The sequence below is a fragment of the Bos javanicus genome, chromosome 17 (assembly GCF_032452875.1).
Source record: "Bos javanicus breed banteng chromosome 17, ARS-OSU_banteng_1.0, whole genome shotgun sequence".
In the NCBI taxonomy this organism is placed as follows: domain Eukaryota; kingdom Metazoa; phylum Chordata; class Mammalia; order Artiodactyla; family Bovidae; genus Bos; species Bos javanicus.
In genome coordinates, this window is record NC_083884.1 from 51498723 (window position 1) to 51509584 (window position 10862).

General features: G+C 43.1%; 1 long non-coding RNA gene across 1 annotated transcript; it reads left to right on the top strand.

Annotated features, from left to right (window-relative positions):
• The first annotated feature begins 6863 nt into the window (after positions 1–6863).
• Positions 6864–10483, top strand: LOC133228748 (uncharacterized). The gene is made up of 2 exons (XR_009730353.1): positions 6864–10041; positions 10345–10483. It is a non-coding gene; the product is annotated as an uncharacterized LOC133228748 (long non-coding RNA).
• The last annotated feature ends 379 nt before the right edge of the window (positions 10484–10862 follow it).

Genomic DNA, 10862 nt, shown 5'->3' on the forward strand with positions numbered 1-10862 from the left:
CTCAACATTCAGAAAACCCTTTACTAAATGTAGGATTTGCAAATATTTTCTCTCCCATTCTGCTGCTGCTGCTGCTGCTAAGTCACTTCAGTCGTGTCCGACTCTGTGAGACCCCATAGACAGCAGCCCACCAGGTTCCCCCGTCCCTGGGATTCTCCAGGCAAGAACACTGAAGTGGGTTGCCATTTCCTTCTCTAATGCATGAAAGTGAAAAGTGAAAGTGAAGTCACTCAGTCGTGTCCGACTCTTAGCGACCCCATGGACTGCAGCCTACCAAGCTCCTCCATCCATGGGATTTGCCAGGCAAGAGAGGTTGTCTTTTCACAACCTCTCCCATCTTTAATGGAGAAATGTCCAAGAATTCACAAATATATTTTAAAGTCACCACAACATGAAAGAGTTTGGGGGAAGAAAAATTCTTGCTGTGTTCTGATTGCCCTCCCTAGAGATCACCTCTGTTACCGATTTATTGTGAAGCTTTCCAGAGATTTTCTTTGAGGCTTTGGGATGTAATGTCTCTAGAAATTGTGCAGAGTTTGTATTCATGCAAAGTGAACTGTGAAGTAGACACTGGCTTCTCTGTGACAGGTTTCTCTGAACCTCATAATGCTGATTTGTAACACAGGACAGTTGGAGTGGGTGATTTGTAAATACCCTACATCCTGAGTGAACATGGGCTGCATGCTGGGAAAGAGTGCTTTCCCACAAGCTTCTGAGCCTCCTTTCACTCGATTGATGGAAGTTTGGGCTTGTCTTGGAAGGTGATTTCTTAAAGGAGAAAGCATTCACTCTGAGCACAGTCTGAGTTGCTGTTATGTGAGAATCTGAGGCTGTGTTTCATTTCATTTAAATAAGAAAACAGTTCCTCTTGTCAGTTCTTCAGTTCTGTGCTGGGCGAAACTCTCATTTCAGTTCTTATTTTTCAGAAATTACAAAGGATGTGAAATATGGCACAGGAAGAAAACGAATCTGCTGCTCCGCCCTAAAATTCTTCCCCAATCTGAGATTCATAGTGTTGAATAAAAAGTTTCTCAGGCTCCAGTCAGGGAGCATCACGCTGGACTGCATCTTGGATTAACAGTACAGAATTTTTTGAGTTTTGACTCAAACCTGCAGAATCAATCTTTCGACTTGGCTATAAATATACAATTTTACTTATCATGGAAGAAAAGATCCAATTTACAATAGCAACCATAATGATGAAATATTTAGTGGCAACCTTCTCAAGGTATGTGGAGGATATAAATATAAAAGATGTTAAAATTCTACTGTCACATATAAAAGAAAGTTTGGATGAATAGCTAGATGATCTTTGTTCTTAGAGAATTTTTTGGAACAATGTCAGTTCCTAGATTTAGCCAGAAATTGATACAATCCCAATTAAATAACCAACAGAAAATTATGGGTGAATATGAGAAAATGATGCTGAAATATATTAAAAAGTGAACATAAGGTTCCTTCCTCAACATAAGGAACTGAATGGTTCATTCAATTCTGTGCCCTGACATTCAACTGAGAAAAACCAGTACCTGAGTCCTTGTGGTGATATTCAGATACTAAATTAACCCCCACTGGAGCAGCTTCATTTCTGGCTTCTTGTTATGCAAAGTAACAAGTCTCTTAAAAAATTGTTTCGTTTATTTATTGGCTGTGCTGGGTCTTAGCCGTAGCATGTGGCATCTAGTCCCCTGACTAGAGATCGAACCTGGGCCCCTTGCATTGGGAGCATGGAGTCTTAGCCAGTGGACCATAAGAGAATTCCATTCTCTTCCTGGCATAAGAATTGCCAGGAAAAGTGGGAAATGGAGAATAGTGAGGGGAAATTCGCTTTACAGAGCAGAGATTTAAAAATAGAAACACCTACTAAACACTGGAAGAGAATGTAGATTTTTAAAAAATTCTTGGTTTGGGAGCCTTTTCTTTTCTTTAGCAGACTGTCTTTTCTAACGTTGTTTTCTTTCTTTCTTTCTGGCTGTGCTGGGTCTTTGTTGCTGGATACAGGCTTTCTCTAGTCACAGTGGGTGGCAGCTACTCTCTTGTTTCAGCGTGCGGGCTTCTCATGTGGTGTGTCTTCTATTGTTACAGGGCACTGGCTCTTGGGTTCTCAGGCTTCAGTAGTTGCAACATGTATGTTCAGTAGTTGTGATGCAGGGGCCTAGCTGCTTCTTGGTGTGTGGGATCTTCCTGGAGCAGGGGTTGGACCCATGTCCTTGCATTGCAGGCAGATTCTTTATCACTGGACCACCAGGGAAGTCCTGGAAGCCTTATCTGAATATAACCCAAAACTAAGAGTTCATAGAAATAAATCTGATCATGAGAAAATAAAATTTCGTCTTTTGCAAAATATCAAAAGCAAAGTCAGCTTGGAAAATATATTCAGAATTCCTGTGTTAGGCAAAGAATTGTATATGTCCTTCATATACAAAAAGTGAGCACTAACAAACAAGCCAGTAGAAGAAATAATCACCGGAGGTCAAAATGAAGTTCACAAATGGCTGATAACTATATGAAAAAATGTTCAGCCTCATTTATAATGAAAAGAAGTGCAGAGCAAAGCCATTAGTAATCTTTTGTGTATCCAGTATGTGAAAATAAAGAGTTTGATGATAATTCAACTGTTGAGGATACAGGGAAAACACTGCATATATTGTTGGTGGAAGTATAAACAGTGATACTTTTTGGAGACTGGCTTGGGAAAGTTTTTCAAGATGAAAAAAGTGCATACTTTGGATCCAGCGGGCTCACAGTTGGGTATTCAGCCTAGGTGGCATTGATGGTTGCCCCACCAGAATCTTTTTTTTTTTAATTAATTTTTATTGGAGTATAGTTGCTTTTTTTTACCCCCTGACAGAATTGTTCTCCTTCTGCCTCCTCTGGAGCAGAACTCTTTCCTCTACAAGGCATGTATCTCTGTGAATGCTGATGTGCCCATCCAGCAAGATGTAAGCAGGGCCTCCAACAAGCCCCTAAAATAAGACTTTCTGGTCACTTTTAAACACAGGCTGAAATAAAAAGAATGGGGAAGCCACAGCTGATTGGAGAGTGTTTCCAGGCAGAGGGAATAGTGCATACAGAGGCTCATGGTTGGAAGGAGTAGTAGCTGTAGGGGTGTGGCTTGCAGGGCTGTATCACTTTGAGGGCTCTGGGTGGCAAATAAGAACAAATCCAATCAAAATGGGACTTGCCCGGTGGTCCACTGGCTAAGACTCCATGCTCCCAACGCAAGGGGCCCAGGTTCGATCTCTAGTCAGGGGACTAGATCCCACATGCTACGGCTAAGACCCAGCACAGCCAATAAATAAACAAAACAATTTTTTAAGAGATTTGTTACTTTGCATAACAAGAAGCCAGAAATGAGGCTGCTCCAGTGGGGGTTAATTTAGTATCTGAATATCACCACAAGGACTCAGGTACTGGTTTTTCTCAGTTGAATGTGAGGGCACAGAAGTGAATGTACCATAATTCATGGTTCATAGCACAGTCTCATCATTTAGCCCATACAAGGTCTGTTTATGTTCTTTTAAGAGTTAACTGGATGCTATTTATATGAACTGTGCAGAATAAGCAAATCCACAGAGAAAGAAAGTAGAGTGGTGGTTGTCAGAGGATGGAAGAGGGGGAGCAGGGAATGACTTTGAAATGGTATGCTGGGGTTTCTTTTTGAGGAAGTGAAGATGTTCTGCAATTAAATGGTGGTAATGGTTGTACAACATTATGAATATACTAAAAGTCACAGAATTATACACCTTAAAAGACTGAATTTTATGAATAAAATTGTTTTTTAAAAGAGGAAGTTAAGGGACTTCCCTGGTGGTTCGGTGGTTAAGACTCTGCACTTCCACTACTGGGGGCACAGATTCAATCGCTGGTCAGGGAACTAAGACCCTGAATGCCATATGGTATGGCCAGAAAAAGAGAAAAAAGAAAAAAAAGTTGATTATTTTATTTAAAAATTAAAAAAAAAATTTGCTTGCACTGTGCAAATGCGCACAAATATATAGAGATGCAAACTGTGTGTTTGTGTGTTTTAAAACTTCCATTGTTTTTTAACAGGGAGGGATAAATTGGGAGTTTGGGATTGACATATACACACTATTATATTTAAAATAAATAACCAACTAGGATCTCCTGTATAGCATAGGAAACTCTGCTCAATATTCTGTAATAACCTAAATGGGAAAAGAATGTGAAAAAGGATAGACACATATATATGTGTATCTGAACAACTTTGCTGTACACCTGAAACCAACACAACATTGTTTATCAATTATATCCAATATAAAATGAAAAATTTTAAAAAATTCCATTGCTTTTACCTTAGCATAATAATGGTTACCTATGGGGTCACATAGAGTCGGACATGACTGAAGCGACTTAGCAGTAGCAGTAGTATAATATCATAAGGATGCCAGATCCTAGGCCTGGGGAGGGGTTAGCAAACTCTGCTGGTTAAATACTGTCAGGATTCTGTGAGACGGGGAGGAAGGGATGAGGAATGGCTGCTGGGTAGACCTCTGCTGTTGGAGTTTGGAGTGAAGCTTTTGGAGGTTTAAAACTCAAAAAAATTATGGGCAAAGAAGTGATTCAAAATAACCCCATGGTTTAATAGTAAAGTGGGTAAAGCAAGTTTAACAGCTGTTTTTTTTTTTGTCTCTTTGGCTGTACCTTGTGGCATGTGGCACCTCCCTGACCAGGTATTAAACTTGTGCCCCCTGAAGTGAAAGCCCAGAGTCTTAATCACTGGATCTCCAAGGAAGTCCTCTAACAGCTTTATAATAATCTCACGCTGGCCACCTTGATGTGTTTTTAAAAATAATAAATACCAAATTGTTCAGAATTAAAAAAAATATATTTGTTGGTTGCACTGGGTCTTTGTTGCTGCAAGCTAGATTTCTCCAGTTGTGGCCAGTGGGGACTGCTCTTCATTGCAGTGTGCGGGCTTCTCACTGTGCTGGCTTCTCTCGTTATGGAGCACAGGCTCTAGAGCCTGTGGGCTTTATTGGTTGCGGCTCACGGGCTTAGTTGCTCCACAGCATATGAAATCTTTCCACTAGGGATTGAACCGGTGTCCCCTGAATTGGCAGGCAGATTCCTATCCACTGTACCACCAGGGAAGTCCCTCAGAATTTGTAAGAATGGAACAAGTAGCTGGGGGACAGGCAAGGGAGGGGACTGAATTCATCAGATAGGCCTTTATGTTTATCTTGAATCTTGTAGCACTCAGGCCCTAAAATCTGAAGACTTGGCTTCCAATCCAGGCTTGGTCACTTCTTGGTTGTGTGACCTTGGACAGGACACCTCACTGTTCTGTGCCTCAGTTTCCTCATCTGGAAAGTAGGAATACTATGGGTTCTGACATCCGAAGGCCAGTGTGATGATTCAGTTAGCTAAGATGTAAAGCATTTAGAATAGCAGCCGGCACAGTTCAGGGTCCCTAAGTGTCAGCTATTGTTATGATCAACATCTGTTATGCATTGAAGTGTGTGCTCCAAGAAGCCATGTGGATGCCCTAACCCCAAATACCTTAGAATGTGACCTTATTTGTTTGTTTATTTGGAGGCAGTACTGCACAAAGTAATGCCAAAAATTCTCCAAGCCAGGCTTCAACAGTACATGAACTAAGAACTTCCAGATGTCCAAGCTGGATTTAGAAGAGGCAGAGGAACCAGAGATCAAATTGCCAACATCTGTTGGATCATAGAAAAAGCAAGAGAATTTCAGAAAAACATCTGCTTCACTGACTATGCTAAAGCCGTTGACTGTGTGGATCATAAAAAACTGTGGGAAATTCTTCAAGAGATGGGAATACCAAACCACCTTACCTGCCTCCTGAGAAACCTGTATGCAAGTCAAAAAACAACAGTTAGAACTGGACATGGAACAACGAACTGGTTCCAAATTGAGAAAGGAGTACGTTAAGGCTATATATTGTTACCTTGCTTATTTAACTTATATGCAGAGTACATCATGTGAAATGCCGGGCTGGATGAAGCACAAACTGGAATCAAGATTGCAGGGAGAAATATCAATAGCCTCAGATATGCAGATGACACCACCCTTATGGCAGAAAGTGAAGAAGAACTAAAGAGCCTCTTGATGAAAGTGAAAGAGGACAGTGAAAAAGTTGGCTTAAAGCTCAACATTCAGAAAACTAAGATCATGGCATCTGGTCCCATCACTTCATGGCAAATAGATGGGGAAACAATGGAAACAATGACAGACTTTATTTTCTTGGGCTCCAAAATCACTTCAGATGGTGACTGCAGTTATGAAATTAAAACATTTCCTCCTTGGAAGGAAAGCTATGACCAGCTTGGACAGTATATTAAAAAGCAGAGACATTACTTTGCCAGCAAAGGTCCATCTAGTCAAAGCTACAGTTTTTCCAGTAGTCATGTATGGATGTGAGAGTTGGACCATAAAGAAGGCTGAGCACCGAAGAATTGATGCTTTTGAACTGTGGTGTTGGAGAAGACTCTTTGAGAGTTCCTTGGACGGCAAGGAGATCAAACCAGTCCATCCTAAAGGAAATCAGTCCTGAATGTTCATTGGTAGGACTGATGCTGAAGCTGAAGCTCCAATACTTTGGCCACCTGATGCAAAGAACTGACTCAATGGAGAGGACCCTGATGCTTGATTGAATGTAGGAGGAGAAGGGACCAACAGAGGATGAGCTGGTTGGATGGCATCACCAACTCAATGGACGTCAGTTTGAGGAAGCTCCTGGAGTTGGTGATGGACCGGGAAGCCTGGCATGCTGCAGTCCATGGGGTCACAGAGTCCAACATGACTGAGCTACTGAACTGAACTGAACTAACTGCGAGGCAGATGGGCTCTTAGCTGCCAGACCAGGGATTGAAGCCACATCCCCTGCACTGGAAACACAGAGTCCTAACCATTGGACCACCAGGGAAGTCCCAGAATGTGACCTTATTTGGAAATAAAGTCATTGCGGATTAGTGAAGATGAGGTCATACTGGAATAGGGTGGGCCTCTAATCCAAGGTGACTGATGTCCCTATGGGAGAGGAGACAGATACCTTTTTTCAAGTCTGTGGGTCAGCACTCTGGTACAGCTTAGCTGGATGTTTTGCTCAAGGCCTCTGAAGACACAAAGGGAGAAGACGGCTACGTGATGAGATGTGTCTACAAGTTAAGGAACATCAAGGAAGTCAGCAACCACCAGAAGCTGGAAGAGAAAGGAAGGATCCTCCCCTAAGAGCCTTCCGAGGGAGTAAGGCCCAGCTCTCGCTTTGATTCTAGATTTTAGCCTCCAGAATTGCCCAAGAATACATCTCTGTATTTTAAGCAGCCCCTTTTGTGGTAAATACTTTGTTACAACAGGCCTAGGAGAGCAATACTATATCTATTCAAAATTATTTGATAAATTCAAAGAAAAGTGATTCTTTATTTATTTCTTCCTGTGTCTGGGGTGAGTTTGCACAGCTGAGACCAGATAGTGAAAGTGGCTTTTGAAGGTGTTTGAACTTTGTCCTGAAGGCCCTGAGAAGCTCCTGGGGGTTTTAAATTAGAAAATGACTGTTTCTGAGGTGAGTTTTAAAAAGTTGTCTGCCTGCGGGTGGAGGGCGGAGTAGACACTTTAGGCCAGTCGGGGGATGAGTCGGTCATCCAGGCAGCATGACGGTGTTTCAGTGATGCTCAAAGTGTGGTCCTCGAAGTAACAGCATCAGTGTCTCCCAGGAACTTGCTAGAAATGCAAAATTATAAGCTCATTAAAACCTACTGAATTTGGCACCCTGGGTAACAGGGGGCAGTGCTCTCAACCCCTCCCCTGCCCCCAGCCCCATCAAGTGACTCTTTTTTTTTTTCTTTTCTTTTTTATTTATTTAAGAGATGGGAATACCAGACCACCTGACCCGTCTCTTGAGAAACCTATATGCAGGTCAGGAAGCAACAGTTAGAACTGGATATGGAACAACAGACTGGTTCCAAATAGGAAAAGGAGTACGTCAAGGTTGTATATTGTCACCCTGCTTATTTAACTTCTATGCAGAGTACATCATGAGAAACGCTGGGCTGGAAGAAGCACAAGCTGGAATCAAGATTGCCGGGAGAAATATCAATAACCTCAGATATGCAGATGACACCATCCTTATAGCAGAAAGTGAAGAGGAACTAAAAAGCCTCTTGATGAAAGTGAAAAAGGAGAGTGAAAAAGTTGGCTTAAAGCTCAACATTCAGAAAACTAAGATCATGGCATCTGGTCCCATCACTTCATGGGAAATAGATGGGGAAACGGTGGAAACAGTGTCAGACTTTATTTTGGGGGGCTCCAAAATCACTGCAGATGGTGATTGCAGCCATGAAATTAAAAGATGCTTACTCCTTGGAAGGAAAGTTATGACCAACCTAGATAGCATATTAAAAAGCAGAGACATTACTTTGTCAATAAAGGTCTGTTTAGTCAAGGCTATGGTTTTTCCAGTTGTCACGTATGGATGTGAGAGTTGAACTGTGAAGAAAGCTGAGCGCTGAAGAATTGATGCTTTTGAACTGTGGTGTTGGAGAAGACTCTTGAGAGTCCCTTGGACTGCAAAGAGATCCAACCAGTCCATCCTAAAGGAGATCAGTCCTGGGTGTTAATTGGAAGGACTGATGCTGAAGCTGAAACTCCAATACTTTGGCCACCTCCTGTGAAGAGCTGACTCATTTGAAAAGACCTTGATGCTGGGAGGGATTGCAGGCAGGAAGAGAAGGAGACGACAGAGGACGAGATGGCTGGATGGTATCACCGACTCGATGGACATGAGTTTAGGTGAACTTCGGGAGTTGGTGATGGACAGGGAGGCCTGGTGTGCTGTGATTCATGGGGTCGCAAAGAGTCGGACACGACTGAGTGATTGAACTGAACTGAATGAATATATTTTGCTGTATCAGGTCTTAGTTGTGGCATATGGGATCTTAGTGCCCTGACCAGGGATTGAACCCAGGCACCCTGCATTGGGAGCATGGAGTCTTAAGCCAATGGGACCCCAGGGAAGTCCCCCTCTCCTGTTGTATGAACACCAGTCATTGGATTTAGGGCTCACCCAAATCCTAGATGACCTCATCTTCACTTAATCACACCAGCAAAGACCCTGTTTCCAAATAAGGTCACACTCACAGGTCCTGGGATTAAGACTTGAACATAACCTTTTTCAGGGCACACAATTTCACACACAACATATGGAGAGAAATGAAGGGATTCGAGAAATATCAAAACAAGAGAAATCTTAATGATTATTTGGGGGGAGGAAGGAGGGAAAACAGAACAAAGAGTAAAATGACTCAAATACTGTTACATACATAACAAAGCCTGGAGTGATGCTGGTGTCTTGCTCCTCTCTGAATGAGATCCTTAGGGTAGGGTTTCAGGAACTTGATTCCAATATATTGGGATCAGTAAACATCTTGCTGAAATAAACTTTCTGCCTGAGAGCCTGTCTCCCTTACCCGTGGGGCAGGTCTGGGGAGGGAGGAGCTGGAAGAGCACATGCCCTTTGCCCATGGAGTCCCCGGCTGATCGCACTAACTTCAATTCAGAACACACTGGAAAGCCAAAATCAAGATCACAGAGTGCTGGGGACACCTGAAGCTGCTCCATGTCTTAGCTGCCTCAAAGAAAGGATGGAATGGGAGACCATGGGCCTTTCTCAAGGAGGACCATCTAGAGGACCGGTGGGTGCGGGAGTCCCTCCTTTCTGACTCAGGCCGGACTCAAAGCATTTGCTCTCCTGGAAGCTTCTTTTCCTCCTTTCTTGCAGTGCTCAGAGGTTCTGATGCTCTGGAGGACGTGGGAAGACACAGATTACTGGGCCTCACCCCAGAGTGTCTGATTCAGCAGGTCTGGGGTAAGGACCCAAAGTTTGCATTTCTGTGTTGTTCCCATTTCTGAGAATGGAGAACCACAGCCAGAGATGAACGGCTCTCAGCCCTGGTTGCGTGTAGGGGTCACTGTGCTGTGCTGTGCTTTGTTGCTCAGTTGTGCTGGACTCTTTGCGACCCCATGGACTGTAACCTCCAGGTTACCTGAATTCTCCAGGTAAGAATACTGGAGTGGGCTGCCATGCCCTTCTCCGGGGGATCTTCCTGACCCAGGGATATGGGGAGTTAAAAATACTAATGCCAGTGCTGGATCCCAGACTGCCAGAATCTTCAAGGATGGAGCATTACCTCTGACTTTAGAGTACCCCAGGATTCTAAAGGATAGTCAGGTTTGAGGTTAGCATCATTCTATCACTATGATTGGCTGAGCAGTAGACACAGTGACAAAATTCTGGACAATAAGACAAGGGGGTGGTTGCTGGGGGACTTCTGGGTTAATAACCACTGTCTTGCATTGCAGAAGATACTACAGCAGGAAGACGGAAAGAATCTGAGTTCTCAGTGGTGTCCATACTTGACCACTGAAACTGAGAACCCCGAAGCTGCACCATCTCAGGACTTCCTGAGATGTGGAAGTAATAAATGTCTTTATTATTAAATGGCATGGGTTGGTGCTTTCTAGTACTTTCAACTGAAAGCATTACAGTTGCTACAGATGTGAAATCTTTTGGCAAGGAGCCAGCAGCCACAATCAACAGCTTTATTGATTTCTTTATTCAGTGAAAGTCTACTGAGGGCATTCTGTGTGTCAGGATGGTTCTGGGTAGTGGAGAGCTTGAGAGAGGGCCTTGCTGTCATAGAGCTGCGTTCCAGTGGGTGAAGACAGACACGAAAGTAATAATTTCAGATAATGTTCAAGAAAGAAAATAGAGTGGTTTGAGAGTGCAGGAGACTGGGGCTTCTCTGGGAAGGTGACATCTGAGCAGACAACTGAATGAAGAAGAGCCAGCCATGTGAACATCCCTGCAGGAAGGATTC